Source organism: Pseudophryne corroboree, chromosome 5 (assembly GCF_028390025.1).
Source record: "Pseudophryne corroboree isolate aPseCor3 chromosome 5, aPseCor3.hap2, whole genome shotgun sequence".
Lineage (NCBI taxonomy): Eukaryota > Metazoa > Chordata > Amphibia > Anura > Myobatrachidae > Pseudophryne > Pseudophryne corroboree.
This window is the reverse complement of record NC_086448.1, coordinates 649,624,332-649,650,037: the sequence shown is the minus strand read 5'-3', so window position 1 is coordinate 649,650,037 and position 25,706 is coordinate 649,624,332. Positions and strand designations below refer to the sequence as shown.

The 25,706-nt window shown below is 43.8% G+C and overlaps 1 protein-coding gene across 4 annotated transcripts in view; it reads left to right on the top strand.

Moving 5' to 3' along the window:
- The window catches only part of GAREM1 (GRB2 associated regulator of MAPK1 subtype 1), a 269,247-nt gene that overhangs the window by 131,965 nt on the left and 111,576 nt on the right, over positions 1 to 25,706 (top strand). Inside the window, exon 1 of one of the 4 annotated variants that reach the window (XM_063923664.1) lies at positions 21,605 to 21,684. The exons of the other annotated variants lie outside the window; for them this stretch is intronic. The gene's annotated coding sequence lies outside the window, so the exon portion shown is untranslated. Of the gene's footprint in view, positions 1 to 21,604; positions 21,685 to 25,706 lie in introns of those variants that run through there. 4 annotated transcript variants of the gene reach the window in all.

Here is a 25,706-nt window from a genome sequence, read left to right as displayed (position 1 = left end):
TTTTATAGTGTAAAAAAAACAAAAGCATTTTACTCTTTTAAATATTAAAGCATTTTACTCTTTTCGAACTCCACACTGACACTATGGGGTGTATTCAGTTATAGTTGGAACTGCCGTCTTGTCGTAAAGATGGCAGTTTCCGACTTTTAGGTCGAATAGTGATTCGACTTATTCAATGAGGTTGCCGTTTTTCTGACAGGTCAGCAATTCCGACTTGTCCATGTGTTTTGTCGGATTTCCAGCCAAATCCAACAGCTTTTAGTCCCGTTTTCGACAATGTCAATCTGACTATAAAAAAAAGTCGGATTTACATTGTCGAGAATGGCCAAAACCTGTCTGATTTGGCCGCAAATTGAATACTGCATTGTTGGATCCTTTCCGTCGGAAAGGATCCAACATGCATTGAATAGACCCCTATGTCTACACAGACTTTATTATAGAGTATTTAAAGCCTGATTACGCTTCACATTCTTCTGCAATTACCCGTAAACCAATTCTCCGTTTTCTTGAATGGAATTCTAGAGAAACTATTGCCTAGATGTAGCCTATCATGGTTTAAACTCCGCCAGAGGATTATACATTATTTTGTGTATTGATTTGCTAGGACCTTATACCCCTACCCACATGTTGTTCATCCTTTCTTACTGGTTAATATTTGTGAAGTCCATAGAGTCATCCAACTGTGGCTGTATTAAAGAATAATGGTAAAGTTATTTATTTAGTAATCACACGTGAAGGTAGATTGCTCGTTAATGAGAAGGCCACATGTGAAACACTCTTCGTTGCTGTAGAGAAAACCACACCAATCTGCAAATGAGTGTTCTATTAAAAGAATGTGGGCCCATTCGGCATAGAGCACAGCGCGATGTGCTGAGCGAAGGGGGGGGGGGGGGGCGCTCACTTGACACAGCGGTGAAGTGAGCGACCTGCTAGATTGAGCCTGCATGCAGGCTCAATCTAGCACAAGGCGATAACGATGCGGGCATACACAGGGCAGATCCGTGCTTAAAATCTAAGCAATCTAGTCAGATTGCTTCGATTTTAAACACAGATCTCTCCGTGTGTACACCCCTTAACCACCATGTAAGCAGAAACATTTAGAAACTATTTTCAGAACTCCCAATTCTCCCGATGCAGATGGAACATTCCTGTTGTCCCCCTGATCAGTACTTTTTTCTTGATTCCAGTCCATTCAGACATTGGGGTCAATTCAATTCGATGACTAGTTGCCAATTCCACTAGTTTACTTACGTTTTGTCGACAATTGGAATTCCCACTAATTCAAATCTCGCCAATGTGACTGTTTAGTCGGCGATGTATATACAGTTCCTGACAATTTGTTCTCCCTATAGGTTATAATGGTCAGACCAATTCAATGAACTCGCGGGTGGGGAGAGAATTCGAATTCCCGACAATTGTAGACTTAAACTCTCCCTTTTTTTCTCTAATCGAGTTTACAAATTTTTGTTTTGAATTTAATACTAAGCTATTAGAAATGCTGTAAATAGGTCTAATTTTTCAATCCAACACATTTATATCCCCCACTGGCTAGTTTAGCAAGTGGTTTGTCCCTCTCCCTTCTTAGTTGTTTCAACTAACATATCGTGCTGCAGTAGAGGATTTCATCTGAAGAAGGAGGACAGCATGCACCTGACTGGAGTTTTAAGAGGACGCCGATCAAATCTTATCGTACAGTACATGATTACACAACTAGGGCAGCGATGTGTTTTGTGCCGCAGCACAGCGCAAATAACATTGCAGCGGGGCAGTTATCAGTGATCGCAAAAACGCGCTATGGCGCGTATTTTACCCAATTATTGATGGTGGGGACTCAAAATTAAAAAACCGCAGGGTCCCTCAGGACGCGCTCTGACCAGCAGCGCTGTCCTGCGGTGTCAGTGAATTTTCATCTCCACGGCAGCAGAGGGAGGAACTTGGAAGGGAGGGAGACCATCGAGAGTGTGTTCACTCCTGCCTCCCCTCACTGTCTGCTCCGCGCGCACACCGCCCCCTCTCCTGCCGGCGCCTCCCACTTAGCCTCGCCGGCCCCACCCCCTTCTGTCTGCACCGTGTCTGTGTGTGTGTGTGTGCAGCGGCGGCAGGACGTTTCCATAGTAACCGGCAGTGGTGGCTATCAGCGCTCCTCCTGTTGCAGCCCGGCCTGAGCACCAGCAGGTCCCATTGTGAGCGGTTTCCGCCAAGTACGCAAGAGGATGGAAAGAAGGTCTGCTGAAGGTAAGAGAGCACAGCGCGGGGTCAGCACCGGCCAGTGGGAGGCGGCACAGCAGGGTAGTCTCAGGCCTCTCCCGTACGCCACCGTGCACCCGCTCCTCTGCGAGACCCAGGCATCGCCTGGCCCGGTCCTGCACTACAGGTGACAGATGGAGGATGCGTTGCTATTAGGCCCAACCTAAAATCCGGAGGCTGATGTCCTGTAATGTAGGGACGGCCGAGCCTCTGCCTGCCCACAGGTCCCCTCTCTCAGTGCCTTCCTCCAAAGTTTGTGTGCAGGATCCCTGGAGGTGGCTGCACCGTTCATAGCATCCTCCTGGGTGTGCGACTGACTATACTTTGTGGTCATGGCCTCCTCCTTGTTACGTGGCCTTAGCTAAAGTTGTTCTGAGGGAGCAGAGTACTTGTGTGACAAATGAAATCCCTAAGTTGTTTTTTTTTTGTTATTTTCGTCATACTGTATTGAATGATGGCATTAGCATATTATCAATGTACATCACTACCTCCCTATCTTCTGAAAGATGGATTATTTTGTATAAGTGCTCTACCTGGTGCAATGTGTATAATGTGTTCTACCTGGCGCAATGTGTGTAACGTGCTCTACCTGTCGCAATGTGTGTAACGTGCTCTACCTGGTGCAATGTGTGTAACGTGCTCTACCTGGTGCAATGTGTGTAACGTGCTCTACCTGGTGCAATGTGTAAAACGTGCTCTACCTGGTGCAATGTGTAGAACGTGCTCTACCTGGTGCAATGTGTATAACGTGCTCTACCTGGTGCAATGTGTATAATGTGCTCTACCTGGCGCAATGTGTGTAACGTGCTCTACCTGGCGCAATGTGTAGAACGTGCTCTACCTGGCGCAATGTGTGTAACGTGCTCTACCTGGTGCAATGTGTAGAACGTGCTCTACCTGGCGCAATGTGTGTAACGTGCTCTACCTGGCGCAATGTGTGTAACGTGCTCTACCTGGTGCAATGTGTGTAACGTGCTCTACCTGGTGCAATGTGTGTAACGTGCTCTACCTGGTGCAATGTGTGTAACGTGCTCTACCTGACGCAATGTGTGTAATGTGCTCTACCTGGCGCAATGTGTGTAACGTACTCTACCTGGTGCAATGTGTACAACATGTATAGGAGTTCCTACCTGGTGCAGTGTGTACAAGCGGCACTACTGTGATGTGACCATGCCCCTTCTCCACGAAAATATGAACCTACATTTTTGCTGCGCGTCTTCAGCGCGCACTGTCTGTTCTTCGCTTTCTAAGAGGGGGAGAACCAATTCAGTTTCTGCGAAAGGGCACCAAAATGTCTAGTTACAGCCCTGTTGCAGAGTGTCCTGTATGCTACACAGCCCAGCAGCACTGTCACCCCCCACCCCCCACCCACCCCTTGCAGCACTTTTGTAGTGTCAAAATCAAGTCTGTGTTTTTATATTTGAATCATTAATAAGATTAATAAGAACCTTTATTCCGATAGAACCCAAAAAAGGACAGGCAGGACCCCAATTTTTAAAAGTGAGGGGTCCCTGGGACCCACTTTTTTGGGGGCTTAGCACGATCACTGGTTATGTCAGAGAATGCTGGTTCTCCCTACAAAACAACAGGTTTAAGTTTGCGAGAACCGGCATTCTCTGATTTACGGAGCGCTAAATTGATTAGCTGTGGGAGCCCCCTACTGGCACTATTCAATCCGTGCTGAAACTGATTTTACCCCTTCGAAAAACATTTTACTTAATTTAATATTATTTTCAGAATTTTTAAATAAAAAACTTTTGGACTTGCGGTGCCGTGAAAAAAATTCTGATACTCAGGTGGTGATACAAAAAAGTTTGGAAAACCACTGCACTACACTACTAAATACAATTAAAAAAAAACACTTTACTACTGCTGCTACTCTACACCGCTCACTCTGCACACACTACAGTACTGCTGCTAATCTCTACTCCCAGCCCCACCTACAGTACACTACAGCCCCATACACACAGGGAGATTTCCCCAGAGATGTGTGCTGAGTGAGTGGGGGGGATCGCTCATGTCACCCAGCGGTGAAATGAGTGATGTGCTAGATTGAGCCTGCATGCAGGCTCAATCTAGCACCAGCGATAGTGAAGCGCGGGGCTGCACATTGCTATCGCTGTGGGGGTACACGCGGAGAGATCCGTGCTTAACTTCTAAGCAATCTAGTCAGATTGCTTAGAATTTAAGCACTGATCTCTGTGTGTACCCCCCTTACCTCTCACCCAATACACTACTTACTCCCTTCCCTGCATAATCCGTCACTACCCTGCACTGCACCCCTTTCCACACAGTAGCGGATCATGCCACGGGCAAGCAGGACTTTTGCCCGGGGCGCCGCCTTCCGGAGGGCGCTGGCGCCATCCGGAGGGCGCCGCACCATGGCAAGATCCGCTGCTGCTGTGGTGCCTCCCGCTGCCGCTGCCCTGTGAAGGGAAACTAGACGCTACGCGTCTAGTTTCCCTTCGTGGGCTGCCCGCTGTGAAGGGAAACTAGACGATACGCGTCTAGTTTCCCTTCCTGGAGAGGGCCATAACTGTAATGATGTGCGGTGCGCGTTGACGTCATAGCGTCTAGTTTTCCTTCGTGGAGAGGACCTTTGCTGTGCGGTGCGCGATAACATCATCGCGCACCGCACATCCTACTACAGTACAGGGGGCGTAACTGACCACGCCCCCTGTATGAAGCCATGCCTCCTAATGCCGCCCGGGGCGCAAGAAGCCCCGGAACCGGCCCTGCCTCCACGCACACACTAACTTGCACCCCCATCCCCACAAACACTATACTACAGCCACTACCCTGCACTCCACTCCCCACACCTAGTACACTAGGCCGGACAATCGGTTGATCGGCAGTTCATGCTACCATATTAGTAACCTACTCTGACCCCTGAGTATTTACTATATGAGAACATAAGACATTTGCACAGAAGCAATTCCCAATGTGAAAAGGGCAAACACATGTGCATGGACAAATGTACTGCAGGTCAGTATTTTTGTAACTTTGGAAGTAATTTGGAGTTGGGTACTTTACATTTGCATAGTGAAATATCCATATTTGACCTGTGCATGCCTACCTCTCAACCAACACTCGGGTGTGGAATGGCTGACCGGTGGTAAGCATACCGGCAGCGGAATCCCGGCGGGGGGCGAGTGTAGCGAGCCCCTTGCGGGCTCACTGCGCTGAGGGCTCGGTGGTGCCCTGCGCTCGCCACGGCTTCTATTCCCACTCTATGGGTGTCGTGGACACCCACGAATGGGAATAGTCCCTGTTGGACGGCATGCCGACCGTCGGGATAGTGAGGGTGCGGGATGTAGGGGGAGGTCATGTGATTGTCCGTCTCCTGACCGCCGGTCACATGAATACATCCCCCCAACACTCCCTTCCCCACTCACAGTACACTACCTCTCACCCTGCATACCCCTCCCCGCAAACACTACTGCAGCTACCCTGCACCCTCTCAATGCACACACTACACTACTTCTCACTGCACACACCTTCCCCTGCATACTACCGCCGAACAAGTGGATACCTTTAAATACCTGGGTTCAACTATCAAGGGTCAACAGATAGCCGCTACAAGTGACATCACGAGTCACATAGGTTGTGCCACAGCTGCCTTTGCATCTCTGAAAAAAGGCCTCTGGGACCAAAAGGACATTACCATTGCCACAAAAATTAGGGTATTCAACATATCAGTTAGAACAAATTTACTTTATGGTTCAGAATAATGGCAATACTTAAAAACGACCTAACAAAGCTGGAATGTTTCCAAATGAGGTGCTTACGACATATACTTCAAGAAAAACAAATGGATCGAAGAAAGTAAAACATTCGAAAACTATGCAAAGACCAACCCACAGTTGAATCCTATATTAAAAGACGGCATTTAAAGTGGTTTGGACATGTCTGCAGAATGGAGCCTAAAAGAATACCATACCAGTGCCTAAATACTGTAACACATTCCGGAGGAATGGAAAATGGTAATTGATACGCTAAAGAAAACACAGCTAAAGTCGATTGCCCAAGATCTTCAGCCATTACACTTCCATATTGATGATGCCAAGCAAGCCGCCCTAAACCAATTCCAGTTACGTGTGATTATTAGAGATTCCCTACCTTTGGCTGTCACAGTGCCAGCAAGCTTAGCCTACTGTTGCCAACGACAATTAAGTCACATTATAAAGCGATGATTGATGTTTTTCCACACTTCCACAGAACAATATACTGCTTCCCACTGCTGCTACCATTCCTTTCATGTCAGTACTAAAATGGTTGTGGCTTCTACTCCAAAGTCTTGCCTTAACATTGCATTCCTGGGAGTAAAAGGAGGGAAAATAAGTCTCCTCCCTGTCCCTTCCCCCGACTTGCATATTTAAGTCAGACTAATTACAATATCCCTCCCTGAAGTGAATTGCAGACTAAAAAACAAACAAAAAACCCACATTCCTGACAATTGAATTCCCGGGAGTTTGCAAATTCCTGGGAGTTTTCAAATTCCCGGGAGTTTTCAAATTCCCGACAATTAGATTTAAGTCAGACTAATTACAATATCCCTCTCTGAATTGAATTGCCGACTAAAAAACACATTCCTGACAATCAAATTCCCGTGATGCACGGGAGTTTGTAAAGTTAGGAAGTTGAAGACAAACTGTCACTGAATTGAATTGACCCCATTGTGCCCAGACGTTGTTTCCTTCGGTAATGCACATACTAGCAGTATAGTGTTGTAGAAATAAGGTTTTTGGCGCTGAACACTTGAAAATAGATAAATAGTTTGAGAGGAGGAAAAATTAGAGCAAGAAAACAGAGACAGAAGATATTCACTTAAAGTAATGGAAATAAAAATATATATTTAATATACAAAAAATTATTTAAAAAAAATAAATTCATTTATATTATGTAACCTTGAATGTATATGCATTCTCTCTATATGTAATTTACTCAGTGAACGAGCACGTCTAATAAGCCTTAAAGGGTGGTGATTTCCTTAAATTACAAGTAACCATGTGTGTGTGTGTATATATATATATATATATATATATATATATATATATATATATATATATAAAAATGAAAATTCATCAAAAAACTGCTTCCAGGATTCCACATATTCTACATATGTCTACACCTGAACGGTGGTTAAAAAGTCCTGAGACCTGTTTTCCCCAGCCTAATTGGCTGTAGTCCTTTTATATGATCCACATACACTGTCTTGTTAAAGTTAAGCAACATTAGTGCTTTTTTTGAACACTGTTCGTAAAGGCTCTTCATTCTGGAGGCACTCACCTTTCCGGCTGGGTCCCCGCCCGGGGTGATTCTTGGCGCCTTTCTCCCGCTGTCCCGTGTTGGGGTGGCTCGGATGGCTAAGCCGCTGGCTGCTCCGTTTACTGTGAGCGCCGGTGTCCGTGCGCCCTTCCTGGTTCTTGGAGCGCAGGATGGAACACACAGTGATGACTTCCGGTTTCCGGTTGTGCACAAGCTTTGTCCCTCCGATGCTCACGGTTACAGAGCTGTGTAGAATGAGGTCCTCCAACGCGTTTCTCCCCCTAGGGGCTTCGTCAGGGATGGACCTCCTCTTAGACATAAAGTTATTTATAGCTGCAATCTTGATCTCATTGGTTAAGCTCAGTCTGTGCTTGCACCCTTTGCTGATGGCATTTCTATACAAAGTCTTGTTTTTTTCCCCCTTATGTGCATTTTAACTGAAGCAATTATGAATATTTATTTATATCCACATTCTTATAACTACTTAATGCACGTTCCTCAGTGGTGCAAAATACTATATAATTATTCACTGCATTAACTCCTGCTCCACCTTTTACATTCCGGGTTTTTCTTTATTTTTTATTATTCATTTTTCCATACCGTGAATATCAAATGAAAGTACAAGGTAAAAAAGAAAGAAAAAGAGACGAAAAGATGTTCTAAGATATGGTGGAAAAAAGAGGAGGGGGGGGGGAGCCGATGTTCTGTAATACTTTTACTCATAGGAATGAACCCAGGTCAAAATCTATATTAAGTCCCTTGGGAGTGAGTGAGTCTAGGAGGTATATCCACTTTGCTTCCTCTTTTGATATATCCGCAGTCTCATCTCCACCTCTCCAGTTCTTTTTGATCTTTTTTATAGCTATAAATTTGAGTCCGGAGGGGTCACTTTGACAGAATTTAAAATGGACTGAGACACTGTGTGTCTCCACCCCATTTCTTATGTTCCGTATATGTTCTGAGATTCTACACTTTAATGTTCTTATGGTTCTTCCAACATATTTCAACCCACAAGGGCATTCTAACAAATAAATCACTCTCTGAGTATCACAAGTTATTGTTTCTTTGATTTTGTATTCAGTATTGTTACTAGTCGACCTAAAAGATGTTGTTTTTTTAGTACTCTTTTTTTTTTTTTTTTTTTTTCGTGCTTTGACAGGCTTTACATTTCAGACAATGGTGGAAACCTGATCTTTCTTTTTCTAGCCAGGTTTTTCTGCATTTATCTTAACATACCAGCGGTAGCTGTGTCCGGGGTTGTATTCTCGGTATAGGGGAAGGGAGATGAGGAGCAGGCGGTGCGCACTTGGCACATCTCTATTGGCTATGGCGTGCCTTGCGTGAAATGGCCACATCCTTTGCAGTGTGACTACATCCCTCTCGTGTGTGTGTGTGTGTGTGTGTGTGTGTGTGTGTATACTCTCCATATCATGGAAATGTTAAAGTTAGCAGGTAATTATTGTAATTATTACTTCTATGTGGTACAATATTTATGATGTATTGGATTCACACAGTAAGGCTTGAGTGCAACCTTTATACATTGTCTTTACCTGCTTCTGAAATTCCCTAGCACCATCAGTCATCCTCTCCCATGTCTCTATTAGAGCTTTACCCTGCTTCCCAAATGAATGCCCCCCTTCCAGTCTTTGCTCTGAACCACACTCTCCTCTGTCTCCGCTGTTCGCTCTTCCAATGGAGTGTTAGCTCTCATGTGCAGGTCTCTCTTTGCCCCTATAAGAGCTGTATACATTTATCTCTACTTTGTATGTCTCGATTTACTGTGTATCCTGTTTTCCTCACTGTCTGATGCTGCAGAACACTTTGACATTTTGCAAATCCATGATAATAAAGATTATTGGCTCAATTGGAATCACATAGGCCAGGGGTGGCCAACCAGTCAGAGACAAAGAGCCAAGAAATCTTGTTAGGTACATCAAAGAGCCGACTTGGAGCCGAAGGCGCACTTGCAAAAATGGGGTGTGACCTCGTGCCTGCTAGGCCACGCCCCTGGTATAAAACACATTGAAAAAGCCAGATCTAACATAAAATACAATGAAAAAGCCACTTCTACATCAATAAAAGCCAGATCCGCATAAAATATATTGAAAAGCCAGATTCACATAATATACTTCAGTTCCCCCATGTGTCACTCCAGCCTGCTCCCCCATGTGTATTTGGCTCCCTCAGTTCTCAGTCTTCGTAGTGCTGCTGCATGTCTGGCTGGAGTGCAGCGGTTTACAGATCTCTTGTGGTCACGTGACTTTGAGTGTTGGAAGCCACATTTGAATGAAGAAAGAGCCGCATGTGGCTCAAGAGCCACGCGTTGGCCACCACTGACATAGGCCAAGTTACATAATAATTATGGTTGAAAAAAAGGCAGATGCGTCATGTTCAACCTTTCATACACTGTAATTGTTTTGAGTGTGTGTATAAAAATAATTTCTTACTCTTGTTTGGCGATCAGTCTATCTCCGTCTTTCAGTGGCTGGATAAAATACTGCCCTCCAGGATAACCTGTAGGGAGCAAGTAGTGGGGTTTGTGGCATCATGCATCACTTCAGTGCCATCACCTGCGCAGAAAATCATAACATCAAGAATAGGGTGGTATTCAGAGGGATGATTCTATTCTCCTGCGTGTGTGCAGGAGAACTCACTGAAATTCCATAGTCTCCCAGGCTAGCCAATGTTAGAGGAAATTGTAATTTAATGGTGTTATTGGCAATGCAACCCCCCCTCCCCCTTTTAGGGCAGCAGTTGCATAACAGGCTGCAGTCCACATACACTACTTTTCAGCTGAGAGTTCAATGGAGCTGTCCTCCGATAAAGGGGCAAATGGTGATTTCCCTGCCTCCCACACACACCTAGTAATATAAAGCTCTCCGGTACGAGACAGAAGCAATGGTTGTAAAATATTCCGAAAAGATTATCAATGTCTCATGCAAGTTCTTCATCCCTGAGCTCAGATTCTGCACAAAGTCATAAATGGTCATTTTATATGCAGAAAGTATGATAACGTGTGTGTAAATACAGGAGACCTATCACAAATTCTCAGTGTGTTTTTATGTTGTAAGAGATGGTTTATACTTTATAGTATAAAGGCCCGTACACACTGGTTGATATATCGGCCGTTCTCTTGAACGGCCGATATATCGCGGGACCGACGGCCAGTGTGTACGGGCGATACGTCTGTGAACTCCGTCGTTCACAGACGTATCGCGTCGGCCGCGCAGCACAGCCGACGGCCAATATATCTACCGATATATTGGCGCGTCGCTGTGTGTGTGTACGGGGCGGTCGGCCGACCGCCCGTACACATGCTGCAGCGGCCGGTGATGATTGACAGCTGTACTGGGCGGGCGTGTGTACACGCCCGCCCAGTTCATGACGTCAGTCCCCGACGGATCGAGCAGTGTGTATGCATTATCATTAGAACATGCAATTTCAAATCACCTAAATTGCGGCATAAAAAGTATTATAGAATTTAATGAATATATTATACAGTATATAATATATACTATAATAATTGTCAGTTGTTAAAATTGTGGTTTTGTGTACAGTAGTTGTAACTGTATATTGACTACAGTAAATAAAATCTGAGTTTAAAGGTGCTTACACACTTAGCGATATAGTAAACGACATTGTTCATTTTACCCCTCCTGAGCAATATAATTTACTATATCGCCCAGTGTATATGCAGCTCACGACGAGCGATGCGTGGCCCCATGGGTCGTTAACAACCCTCTGTCTCAGCCCTGGATTCAGCTCAATTTGGACTCCTCGTCCAAAGCTGCATGCTCTAGCCGGCCACGGCGTGACGTCACTGTGCGATATCGCACAGTGTGTATGCCCGCCGTCAGGTGGGCCGATCCGGGAGGGAAAACACTAGGTGATGTCGCTCACCGAGCACATCACCTAGTGTGTATCCATCTTAACAAAGGTTTTGAGCTAATGGCTGGTGTTTTTTTTTTAAACCAATCACTGCAGATATAACAAGATGTCATTGTAAAAAGAGTGCCGAGCAATTAACTACTGTTTGCTTTGATTTTTAAAAGACTTTCACATAGCGGGAAATATTTATAAAATTAAGCAAATAATATACAGTCCCACCTGCCTATAATTCTGGCTAGTATGACTGCAAGAGAAGATCACATTGGTAAATTTGCTAATATTTCCCTAGCAACTGTGTCTAGGGTGATATCAGCATGGAACGTTGAAATACATCATTAGCAAGGGTTGGAAGTACATTGTTCAAAATAGTGATACCCGTGAATGAATTTTTGACATGGATAACACGGCGATGATCAGCTGTGGTATTAAGTGTATTGTAGTCATCGATCACTGAACAGCTAACATCTGAGTATTACCATTTTATACATTGCGGAAAATATTTATAAAATTAAGCAAATAATATACAGCCCCACCTGCCTATAATTCTGGCTAGTATGACTGCAAGAGAAAATCACATTGATAAATTATAAGGGGAGTACCACTGTGTTTGTTGCACACCATACACTTTACAGCAACCCGCACTGATGAACCCTAGTTCTTCTGTTATATCATTACCTTTTTCCAGTGCCGACAAACATCACACATCCTATGTATTGCTCTTATGGTTAAACTATTAGGTCACAGATTATTGACTACTTATGAATACCATTACCTACAGTATGAAGCAATATGAAGGAAGAGCCAATCATAAGAGATCATACTATAGTGCAAACTATACCACGTCACTACAGTAAGATGCATCCACACCATCACATATATGACCATCTTCTAGCTCTGATCCTACTGTATCTATGCTTGAGGGGCTGCTTGAGTATAGGACGGCAATTATTGTTGTTCTGTTTTAGATACAAGACAATGGCAGATTATATAGGACATTTGTAAGCAACTGCGCACCTTTGATGAGGTGAACAAGTTTCTCATCAGTGATGAGTGTATGAAAGAGAAAAATCGTATTAACAGCAATACCGCAAGAATTCAACATATATGGGGAGGATTGGTTAGGGATTTTTTTATTTAATTTTTCTTTTCTCTGAGTATGATGAACCCAATTCTGCAACTTGTCAGATATATAAAGTGATTGTGATCACCAAGACTGGCAAAATAAGCTCCATCAATGCCCACACATAATTTGTCATAAAATAATTTTCTGCTCATGGTTAATAGAAGTATAAACATATGTTTAGTGCAGTTGGTGAAATAGTGACCAAAAAAACAAAATAACATTTACAGTATTTATCACCCAAATTGTGAAATGCTCACAGTCATGGAAATAAGGGAAAAGAATGGATAAAAACCCCTAAATCATACCCTCTCTCCTTGCCATGCCCGTGAGATATAGGGGAACGTTTATCAAGCCTTACAAAGAGTCAGGGACTGGACATTAATTTTATAAATTGTAATTGATAAATGCTAGCTCGAAGCTGATTAGTTGCTATGGGCAACTTCTCACTTGTCCTGCTCTTTACTATTTAGAAGGCTTAATACAGCTCTCCAGAATGTCTGCCAGGAAGAGGCTGGCACTGCCAGGAGGGGGCCGGACTTTGCATACACCCTGGGCTGTGTGCCGTATGAGGTATGTGTAGGCGTGTGACGTGTATGTGTGTATATGATGTGTGTGTATGAGTGTGATTTGTGTATATGACATGTATGTGTGTGTGTATATGAATGTGACATGAGAGCAGGCTGGCAGCCCAGGCTTGTAGAGTACCAGGACAGACCAGGCTTATGTCTGAAAGGGGACATCCCGGGAATTTCCCAGATCTCAGGTGTAGTGTGAAAGGGGGTCTCCAGCAAAAACCTGGGATTTTTCAGAGGTGAGTATAATTATAGTATGCAAGGAGTGAGGGGGTGTGGATGTTTATGAAAATCTCGGTCTTAACAATTTGTGATCTCAGTAGGGTTACAGCATGTTGGGAAACATGTTTTGGGGAGTGCAGTGTTGACCTGCAATTGTATATGGTCAGCATTCCTGTTCCTGGTTTTCTTTCTAATGTCTCCTCCTTAGCAACAATGACTTTGCTTTCCCCTGTAAAGTGAGGTCTCTTCTGCCTTTGGCTTCTCTCCAGTAAGCAGGTTTTGCATTCTTTCTCTGTACTTGTAACTCTTATCTTGTGTGATTGTTAAGCCTCAGAACTACACTTGTGCTGTTTTGTTCATTTAGGGGACATGTACTAAGCAGTGATAAAAGTGGAGATGTGAGCCAGTGGAGAAGTTGCCCATGACAACCAATCAGCATTGATGTAACATTTATAATTTGCATTCTATAAAAGTATTCAGAGCAGCTGATTGGTTGCCATGGGCAACTTCTCTACTTGCACACGTCTCCAGTTTTATCACTGCTTAGTACATGTCCCCCTTAGAGCTGGTTTGTTTCAAGTCTGTTTTCCATAGCTAAACATCAGCATATTTTAAAGATAGAGCATTTACTGAGTCCTCATATAAATTACTGTAATTCTGTTATTGCGTCATCGGTGCACCAACACCTACACATACAGGCCCCTTTCCACCATTCTTACACAGACGTCGATCTAATAAGTGTATAGTACCCCCATACTAATAGAAAAGAGAAGGATGGGAGATACAAATAATATGTGTGTGGGAAAAGTGAGGCAATCGGATATGGAGGGATGGTTTAAGCTGCAATTTGATTTATGACAACCTCCGGGTATAGTGCCAGCTTGTTGAACAGTGAAGGTAGCAGCAAAGACTGAGAGAATGGAATGTATTGTATGTGGATGCTTTAGTTATGTTACAGTGTTCTTCATCATAACATCTTCCAGACTCCTAAACTTGTAGCAAAGCAGATGAATCTGTAGAAATGTAAAAAGACCTCAAACAATGCAGAATAAAATGCAGACATTACGCAGAACACTGCAAAGAACTGAGAATCTAGAGATTATCTATAATAGCATAAGCAATGAGACCTTGAATGAAGCTTGGATGACAATTACTCATTCCATTCTCCAACATGCTCATGTCCTTTTTTGGCATACATACAACCTCTGGTAGTGGAATGCATTGTAGCTCAGGCCTACACACATGTTATGAATGAAAGATCTGGTATTTGTATAGTGATCTGCGGAATCCCACACACTTTGTGCAGCTACAGTGTGTAGCACTGAATAGAATGTTTACTTTGAATGACCTAGAATTCTGATTTAGCAAATCAATGATTTGCTTTACATTATGGTTATCTGCTTAATTAAAACCAATGACTTGTAGATTTTTATTTTTTCACCCTTCTTTTTGATACGGTTGTGGCGATGATTACAAAATAGATATATATTTTAAAAAAAGCTCAGTATACAGTGTATACTATATATACAGTAGATTTTTTTAAATTACAGTGTGTGCAGCATTCAGTGTAGTTGGGTTATGGTCGTTTTAGGTCGACACAACTTAGGTTGACACTCAGGTCGACCACTGGAGGTCGACATGACCGTTAGGTTGACATGTACTAGGTCGACAGGTCAAAAGGTCGACATGAGTTTTTCACTTTATTCTGATTTTTTGGGATTTTTTAATACTTAACGATCCACGTGGACTACGATTGTAACGGTAATCTGTGCCGAGTGAAGCCGCGAGGGGACGCTGTGCGCATGTTTGGGTTCCCCGTCACTTGACGGAGAAAACAACACCAAAAACAGTCAAAAACCTCATGTCGACCTTTTGACCTGTCGACCTAGTACATGTCAACCTAATGCATGTCGACCTAATGGCAGTGTTGACCTAATGAGTGTCGACCTAAGTTCGGTCGACCCAACGACCCATACCCGTGTAGTTGAGGTTGCTGATAAAACGCCAGAGTAATGGCTTATTACTTGTATAATAGCGTAGATATGGGTGAAGGAATTGTGCGATATCTTTTACAAAGCTGCAATGTTATACTATAGTACCGTGGTTCTCAAACTTTTTTGAATCATGGCGTCCTAGAGTATCAGAATTTTTGATCGGCACCCCTAGGCCAAAACTTTCTTATTGAGAAATTTAGAAAGAAATATTAAATTAAGTAAATTGTGTTTATATGTCATCCTTAGGTTCAGTTGTGTGGTGATGGACAAGGTTTGTTTCTATTTGTCCACATATTCCATAGAAGTGCAGGCAAATATGGACGAGATCGTCCATATTGGCCTGCATGCACAGGCGACGGGGCACCAGCGATGAACGAGTGCGGGGCCGCGCATCGTTCATCGCTGGTGCCTCCACACTCAAAGATATGAACGGTATCTCGTTCATTAATGAACGAGATCGTTCATATCTTTGAATATTATCCCCCAAGGTGTAGGGCCTATGTGTCTTGGGTAGTCTCCTTTTCCACTGACCAAAATTCTGAGTTTTATGTATTCATGTGCAAAAACCCAGGATTTTTATGTCTGTGGAAAAGGGGTATAAGGGGTCTATTTACGAAGCCTTGGAGAGAGAGAGAGAAAGAGAGAGATACTTTATATCTATGGCTTAGTAAATAGACCCTTAAGAGCTTCCTGAACTTCTGTTTTTCTACTTTCACTGGCAGTAATACATTCATATGAAATGGAAAGCCTTGTCTTGGTAATATATATCCAAGTTGTAATACTTAAATTTAAATGTACCTAAAATATCAGTTCTACAGAGATTCTAATTTTGACTAATGTGAATTTACAAGTTCTGGAGTTAAATCAGAATGTAGCACTTTAGCATTTAGTCCAGTTCCGCCGTTTTATTTGTTAATGATCTGTGCTACTTTGAATATCTGGCGATTGTATGCTCCTTGCTCTGTCAGTGATGCCTTTCCATCTGCTGTGGAAAACTGGATATGTGTGTTTGCCAATGGTTCTGCCGTTCTGTTACTGGCAGGAAAATTCCCTACCTTCCCACTGAACTTCACAGCTGAACACCTGGTATTAAATATTATAAGCTGAAAGCGATCTCTTAAAGCAATTGTTCTGTTCCTTCTCTGCATAACCTATTGGCAGGTCTCAAAGGTGAGTGGGCGTACGACTGTAGGCATTCACAAACAATTCTGCTTGAGATCAGTTGTCGAGAAGGAGTAAGAACTCTGTGTTCTCTTTCTAAAAGAAGTAACTTGTACATAAAATCCTAGATTTCCAGCTCTCAGTTGTGGGGTTTATAGGAAGCTAAATGATAGAAGTATATTTGGATATAAGATACAACATGTTCCTTTTTTTATGAAGAATGTGTAAGATGTGAGTATGAGTTGTCATGGTGCTTGATTAAGTTTGCACAGTGTAAAAGAGTGTCTAGCCTCACTATTGTATATCGTATAATAATTTGCTTGTTTCTTTTTCTCTTTCTGGTGGTGACACACTTCTGCTACACGTTTACTTCATAATAAAGGTCACATTATTATATTGTTAGAGTAAATAAACAATATAGTTTAGTATAAATACTCCCTATGGTTCTTTATTGCTTTTGCTAAATCTTATTGTAACTGGGAGCACCTGATTATTAGAAAGCCTAGGGGGGCTTGTCCAAAAGACCCTTTTTCAAGAGATGAAGCTGTTAAACAAAGTTTTAGAAATCTGTCATCATAAATGTTGACATGGACGTAATGGCGGCATATTAAATGTTGGCATTATCAAAATGTTGACAGTACTGTTAAGGTTACCATCAGGATTAGGGTTTAGTTTCACCTATTCATCCACTCTCCCCCAAATGTTCAGCCCGATGTTGAGACCAGGGATAAATGTTTGAGAGAAATGCGACCACCTGGTCCAGTCATACCATGTCCAAATCACAATTTCAGTTCATACTCCAGAATATGTATGTTTGTGTTAGCTAATGATGCAGACTGTCATCCCCCCCACCCCCAACCTCTGTTGCATGCTAAATAGCCCAGTCTTCATTGGCATTATTCTTTATTACTATTAACAAGACTGTCGCACGATTTTGTCATTTGCACAGACATGCGGTCCTTTGGTAATGGGCAATGAATACTCAGTATACATTCCTCCAGTGTTAGGTTGGGAGTGCTGACAGGCAAATCCGGGCCAATATTACCTGCCAGGTCAAATTTGCAGTGTAGGAAATGTCTAGCTAGAAATAATTTGCTATATTACTTAAGATTTTGAAACCTTGGCCAGCCAGCAGCCTGAGCCAATAATATGTCACCTCCTGAGTAGAAGTCTCCCACGCAAGCAGCGGAAAACAGAACATAGAAACAAGTTATTTGGATACACCTCCAGAATGGAAAACTGGCAACTGATTTTTTTTCTGTGGAAAAGTTATTTAAAAAAATTTCTGCAAATGTAATGGAGTTTTCTTCTACTAATAAATTGTTAAAAATGGCAAATATTTGGGGGTCGTTCACACCCGTTCACTTTTAATGTGTTTTCCACACATTAATAAATGCCCGAAAGCCTGTAGGACAAATTATTGGCAATGGTAACCTTTCCAGCATTGCGTTACATTGTTACAGCTGGGTATAATGTATTCATGAGGTGTTACTATGCACTATCCGTACGCTAGCGCAAAATGGGAAAAGTGCTTAGAAAACTCGTTACATTACAAATGCAACACTACAACAATTAGAATACATTTCTATACATTTTTCTTTCCTCATTGATTTGGTAATATCCCTGGCAAAGACCATAAGGTAGGACCCAGTAATATATGGGTATTTAAAGAGAATATAAACATTGCTTATATGTTGATGACATCCTGCTATTGGTAAAAGCTCAACTTATTTGCAGTCATCATTCTGTAGATATATTAATAAATCTGAGTCATTAGAAATTAATATTACAACACCTGCACATAAATTTGACATGGTGATGCAGATTTCAAACATTGGACTCCATCATCCATTTTCAACACCTCAGGGCTAGCAGGGGCCCTGATTATATTATGATTAGTGGTAATCCATGTATAGAGCACATATAGGGACAGATTCAGGTCCTGACGCAGGAGCTTCATGTGTTGCAAAGTACTGATGTACTGTTTATGGTGGCAATTCAGACCTGATTGCTGCTGTGCGTTTTCGCAGAGCGGGCAATCAAATCCAAACTACGCATGCGTATGCACCGCAATGCACAGGCATGACGAACGGCTGCAAAGGTGGTCAGCGACGGGTTTGTGCGAAGGATCCATTCGCACGGGAGTTCGCAAGGAGATTGACAGGAAGAGGGTGTTTGTGGGTGGCAACTTACAGTTTTCTGGGAGTGTTTGGAAAAACGCAGGCGTGTCCAAGCGTTTGTTTGGAGGGTGTGTGACGTCAAATCCGGTCCTGAACAGCCTGATGTGATCGCATCGGCTGAATAAGTCCTGGACTGCGCCGAGACTGCACAAAATCAGTTTGTACAGCCCTGCTACACATGCGTTCGCACACTTGCACAGCTAAAATACCCTCCCCCATGTAGGCAACGACGGGTGGTCTTCTGTATGCCGAATGCCGGGATCCCGGCGCACAGTATACCGGCGCCGGAATCCCGACACCCGGCATACCGACAACTATTCTCCCTCGTGGGGGTCCACGACCCCCCTGGAGGGAGAATAAAATAGTGTGGCGCGCGTATCGCGCCACCGTGCCTGCAGCGTGGCGAGCCCGCAAGGGGCTCCTTTGCGCTCGCCACGCTGTCGGTATGCCGGCGGTCAGGATCCCAGCGCCGGTATGCTGGGCGCCGGGAGCCCGAGCGCCGGCATACCGTACGACACCCGGCAACGACTATGTGATTGCTGGGCTGCAAAAATCGCTGCCCAGTGATCAGGTCTGAATTATCCCCTATGTGCAGTACAGGTCCTGCGATGTCTGAAGCAGATCAATGATTGACAGTCTGCTGCTGTTTGGGGGGAGGGATGGCGACGGCCTCCATTTCCCAAAATGGAGACAAAGCTTCACCTCTTTGGGGGAGTGCCAAGGCTGTGCTCTCCCTCAGAAAATGGATATTTCCCAGCCTCTTTGTATAACTGCAGCGGCCTGCTTGCACCCCTTGAGCCACGCAGCCAGCCGGTGGTGTCGCAGGTGATCCAGACAGATCACTGATCTAATCAGGAGGCGTCTACTTATGAGACGCCTTTTGTGGCATTGCCATATCTGTGCATCGCTGCTGCGCAATATCACCTCTCACCATATCTGAATTAGGCCTATTGTGTCACCTCAGAATAAAGTTAGTAGGTAAACGTATTTATTGGAAATGTGCAGTTTTCTAATGGTGGTTTTAAATAAACCTAAATAAAGTATCTACTAGGTAAGTTGTAATGGGTACATAATGATTCTCAGTTGGAAGCAAAGGAAACAAAAAAGCAAATACAGGTCGTCTCACCTGGACAAACCATGTTGCAATGCAAGGGGTACAAATACATTCATTTATTTATTTATGTGCATGCAGGGTAAATACTGGCTGCTTTTACATGTAGCCCACAAATGCTGGACAGCTTTAATTTTACACCTCAATTTAAATTTAGGTTTGGAGACACCCCACCCAAATCCAATTCTCTCTACACACTTTGACTCTCCCCTAACAGCAGTGAGTGCATAGTTTGCCATGGTACAAAGTTATGTTCTTTTATTTGCTTTTTTATTTTTGTTCCGCTCCCAACTGTGATTCAGCCTTTGTATGTGATTTGTCAGATTTCATGTCTTGATGCACTTTATTATTGAATAAAATATTGAAGCAAAAGCTCAGTATTTCCATACATTTACCACTCGTCACTGTGGTTTCTAGCCAGCTATGACTAAAACATCATGGTCTGTAAAAAAAACAAAATAAAATAAAAAAAAACTTAATGGTTTTCCATTACCAAATTTACTCCATGAAGTTTTAAAAAAATAATAATAATATAACCACTGATGACCGTAATACGGTCTTACAATACTTTTTTTTTTGTGAAATAAGTTTTATTGAAGCATCAAGGGTCACATACATTATAGTGAACAATAATGCAAATATATATGTATGATAAAAGTAATTACAAACAATAGTATGTTGTCTTGACAATTCAGTGTATTAGAAGTACCAAAGAAAGTAGTGGACCAATTGGCTCCATCACACAGATCCATTACAAAAAAAAAGGGAAAAATGACCCCCAAAAAATACATTCTTATAATAGTTTTAACAAAATTATAGTGTTTGCATGGTAAGAAATACACGGTCAAGTCACATTATTATGATCACCAGCCAATAGCCAGAGAAACCGCCGTGTGTAGCATGGACAGTAGCTAGATGGGCTGAGCTGTCGTTTTAGACACACGTCTGGTAGCCCCTAGGTTCGTTTTGACGGTGAGCTGCTCCACTGTACTGTGTTGGTCGGGCCTCACGTACCTTCGTAGCAGACGTTCACCTCTCACGTCAATGGCACATGGTGCTCCAGTTTCCCCATCAGTTATTCGCAATGGTGCTATTTGTCCAGTCATGGTACACCTTCACCACGGCAGCACGCGAACAGTTCACAAACTGCGCTGTATCAGAAATACTGCCACCCTTGGCCTGAAAGCTGATAATCGTCCCTTTTTGCAACTCTGATAAATCGCCTCTTTTACCAATGACAGCAATGAGTGATGTGTGCAGATGGCCTATCACACACCTTATATACCCACCAAGCCAGCGCACGACACGTGACGGACTTCATGGGCTACGGGCTGCTGGCGTCACATGTAGGAGGTGGTCATAATAATGTGACTCGACCATGTGTATGAAGAATGCTCAGCTTGGACTGTAAAGCAGTCAGTAATATGGAGGCGTATATAAATAAAGATGAATACATTTTACATTTTGTTGACATAATGAGTAATACCAAGCGAGATGCTTCCAACAGACACACATTCCACTGGGATGGCTAGCCTTCATACATACATTTGCTAAGGTTGAACTAAATAAATGTACAGCTGCAAAATGAAAATGTGGCTTTCTCCCACTTACATCTGTTCTTGCTATGGTAATGCTAGAAACAGGCAGGGAGGAAAATTAGTCAGGCCTGATAATTTATCATTTTTACAGAGGGAAAAAGACCGTTTTAGCAAGATTTTTTCCCGATGTTTAGCTTCAGGTTATTCAATTAAACCCCACTTTTTTTCTCCCCTAAAATTTTTATATTTTCAGGTGAAAACACACAAAATCCATGATAAATTCACTGACCTATGTGTTTTTGCGCCCGTGTTTGCGAAAACGAGACAGTTTATGAGGGATTTGTTTTTGCCTGCCTCAGGCAAGTGAATAAAGATCCCTGGTAAGTGCCGGCATTTTTCTGACCTCGGTTCTACAGTATGACCATTAACTGTACAGCTACCTGATAACATGCTTTAATTGGTGGCCATCTGCGTAGTTGACTATGCCAACAGAACATAGGAATATATATAGAGGCATTTTTTATGCAGTAAGAATTTTATGTATAAACAATGTTATCATTCCTATTTTTCCCAAGATTGGTAATAGTGTGGTCAGGCAGATCCTGCCCAGGAATTTGTCCCACATGAAATTTCCCGTTATATGTAATAAATGTAGAATAAGTAGTGTAGCAAAGATATGGCAGTGTGCTCGGTACCCTGGATTGTAGGTTCTCAGTTCCAGGGTGCAAGTGACCGCTACTGTAGTAGAACATTGGCACTGGCACTGGAGTATTCTGCACCTACGAGTAAAATGCCTCCTCCCACGGGAATTGTGTTCGACTCATTTTACTTCCAAATAGCAACAATTCTCCGCACTGTTACACTGATTATTGCAAAACATTCCGGATGTAGAGGAAATCTCATTTCGGGCATGGGAACAATTTTTTCTTACACTTTCCACATCGACTGAGAAAGCAACTAGATTTTTTGCAATCCCAGTCTACAAAGAGAATGAAAAAAGTCTTCTAGTTTGTGTGTTTTGCAGTGTTTAAAGCTGGGTGCACCCTCACACTATGCAGTAATTGCTGCTCAGGTCTGGCAGTGTACATACTTACCATCAGACAGAGCCGTTATAACAAGATAGATATATTATCAATGTCATTTGCCAGGCCTGATACCTAGCAGATATACTTGTATAAAATACATTATATATAACATAAATTTCAGTGACGTGCACTTAGGGTAAGCAGAGCCCCTCCTGTGTCATACTTTGTCAGACTCCAGAATTTTAACTATAAAAAAGATTAGAATAATACAAAGATATTTATAAATATCTTCTTTGTATTCTGATAATTTCTCTTACGTCCTAGAGGATGCTGGGGACTCCGTAAGGACCATGGGGGGTATAGACGGGCTCCGCAGGAGATAGGGCACCTAAAAAAAACTTTGACTATGGGTGTGCACTGGCTCCTCCCTCTATGCCCCTCCGCCAGACCTCAGTTAGATCTTGTGCCCAGAGGAGAATGGGTGCACTGCAGAGAGCTCTCCAGAGTTTTCTGTGGAAAAAGAAGTTTGTTAGATTTTTTATTTTCAGGGAGTCCTGTTGGCAACAGGCTCCCTGCATCGTGGGACCGAGGAGAGAGAAGCAGAGCTGGCTTGTCAAGTTGGGCACTGCTTCTAAGGCTACTGGACACCATTAGCTCCAGAGGGAGTCGGAACACAGGTCTCACCTGGGGTTCGTTCCGGAGCCGCGCCGCCGTCCTCCTCACAGATGCCGAAGATAGAAGCCGGATAGAGACGGCAGAAGTCATCTTAGGCGGCAGAAGACATCAGATCTTCATGAGGTAAGGCGCGCAGCGGTAAGCTGCGCGCCATTGCTCCCAGTCACACACACACAGAGCAGCACTGAAGGGTGCAGGGCGCAGGGGGGGGCGCCCTGGGCAGCAATAAACCTCACATTTTGGCACAAATGCAGTTGGATTAAACTGCGGAGGCAGTAAATCTATGATCCCCCGCCATTTTATGGAAAAATCACTGGGACCGAAGCCCGCCGTCGGGTGGGCGGGGCTTGATCCTCAGCACTAACCAGCGCCATTTTTCTCCACAGAAGCTGCATGAGGAAAACGCTGGCTCCCTGGTCTCTCCCCTGCTGAACTCACAGGCTGGAAAAAAGAGGAGGGGGACACATTGGCGACGCAGTGAGTGGGAATTGGCATATTATATATAGAAAAGCGCTATCTGGACATATTTTTTCCAGTGTTTTTAAGCGCTGGTGTGTGCTGGCATACTCTTTCTATGTCTCTCCTTAGGACCTGGTTGGGATTTTGTCCCCTTATAGGTTAATCCCTGTGTGTGTGGGGTGTCGGTATGTGTGTGTCGACATGTCTGAGGCGGAAGGCTTCTCCAAGGAGGAGGTGGAGCAAATTAGTGGTGTGTCCCCGTCGGTTGTGCCGATTCCAGATTGGATGGACATGTGGCATATGTTGAATGCAAGTGTGGCATCTTTACATAAAAGGCTTGATAAGGCTGATTTAGGGGGGACATCAGGGGGTCAGTCCTCAGATTGGACCGACTCACAGGGCCCGTAGGGGGCCTCAAAAGCGTCCCTTAACACAAGACACTACTACCGACACGGATTCTGATTCCAGTGTCGACTATGACGAAGTAAAATTGCACCCTAGGGTGACTAAAACCATTCAGTGTATGATTGTGGCAATAAGGGATGTGTTGCATATTGTGGATGAACCCTCTGTCCCCGACACAAGGGTACACATGTTTAAGGAAAAGAAACAGATTATTAACTTTCCCACATCTCATGAATTAAATGAATTCTTTGGAAAAGCTTGGGAGACTCCGGATAAGAGACAGCAGATCCCCAAAAGAATTTATATGGCATACCCTTTCCCTAAGCAGGACAGGGAGATTTGGGAATCACCCCCCCACTGTGGACAAAGCCCTGACACGCTTGTCCAAGAAAGTGGCGCTACCATCTCCTGACACAGCAGCCCTTAAGGACCCTGCAGATCGCAGGCAAGAAACTACCTTAAAGTGTATTTATTCTCATACGGGTGCTGTGCTAAGACCGACAATTGCGTCGGCATGGGTGTGTAGCACAATTGCTGCTTGGACAGATGAGCTGACAGATCAATTTGATAATATGGATAAGGATACTATATTCCTAACTCTAGCCCATATTAAAGACGCAGTCTTATTTATGAGGGATGCTCAAAGGGACATTGGATTGCTAGCTTCTAGGGCCAATGCCATGTCTGTCTCAGCGAGAAGATCCTTATGGACTCGCCAATGGACGGGTGATGCGGATTCCAAGAAACATATGGAAGTACTACCCTACAAGGGTGATGTATTGTTTGGGGATAGGCTGACGGACCTGGTTTCCACAGCCACAGCAGGTAAATCAAATTTTTTACCATATATTCCCCAACAGCAAAAGAAAGTAACACCCTATCAGATGCAGTCCTTTCGGTCGCACAAGTCCAAAAGAGGTCGGGGATCCTCTTTCCTCGCCAGAGGTAAGGGTAGAGGCAAGAGAGCACCTGCTTCGGCAGGTGCCCAGGAACCAAAGTCCTCCCCGGCTGCTCCAAAACCCACAGCATGACGCTGGGGCTTCCCTGAGGGAGTCCGCACCGGTGGGGGCACGTCTTCGACTTTTCAGTCAGGCCTGGGTCAGTTCGGACCTGAATCCCTGGGTGTTGGAAATAGTTTCCCAGGGTTACAAATTGAATTCGAGGAGGTGCCCCCGCGCCGATTTTTCAAATCGGCCCTACCAGCTTCCACATCGGAAAGGGATGTAGTGTTAGCTGCAATTCAAACGCTGTGTATACAGCAAGTGATAATCAAGGTTCCCCTGCACCAGCAGGGAAGAGGTTACTATTCAACCCTATTTGTGGTCCCGAAACCGGACGGTTCGGTCAGACCTATTTTGAATCTGAAATCCCTAAACCTGTACATAAGAAGATTCAAATTCAAAATGGAATCTCTCAGAGCGATAATAGCCAACATGGAGGAGGGGGAGTTTATGGTGTCCCTGGACATAAAGGATGCGTACCTTCATGTCCCCATATATGCCCCCCATCAGGAATACCTGAGATTCGCTGTACAGGATTGTCATTACCAATTTCAGACGTTGCCGTTTGGACTCTCCACGGCCCCGAGGATTTTCACCAAGATAATGGCGGAAATGATGGTGGTCCTGCGCAAGCATGGAGTCACAATTATCCCATACTTGGACGATCTCCTGATAAAAGCGAGATCAAGGGAGAAATTGCTGAACAGTTTGGCGCTCTCGTTGAGAGTGCTCCAGCAACACGGTTGGATTCTAAATCTACCGAAGTCACAGTTGATTCCGACAACTCGACTACCGTTCCTAGGTATGATACTGGATACGGAACAAATGAAGGTCTTC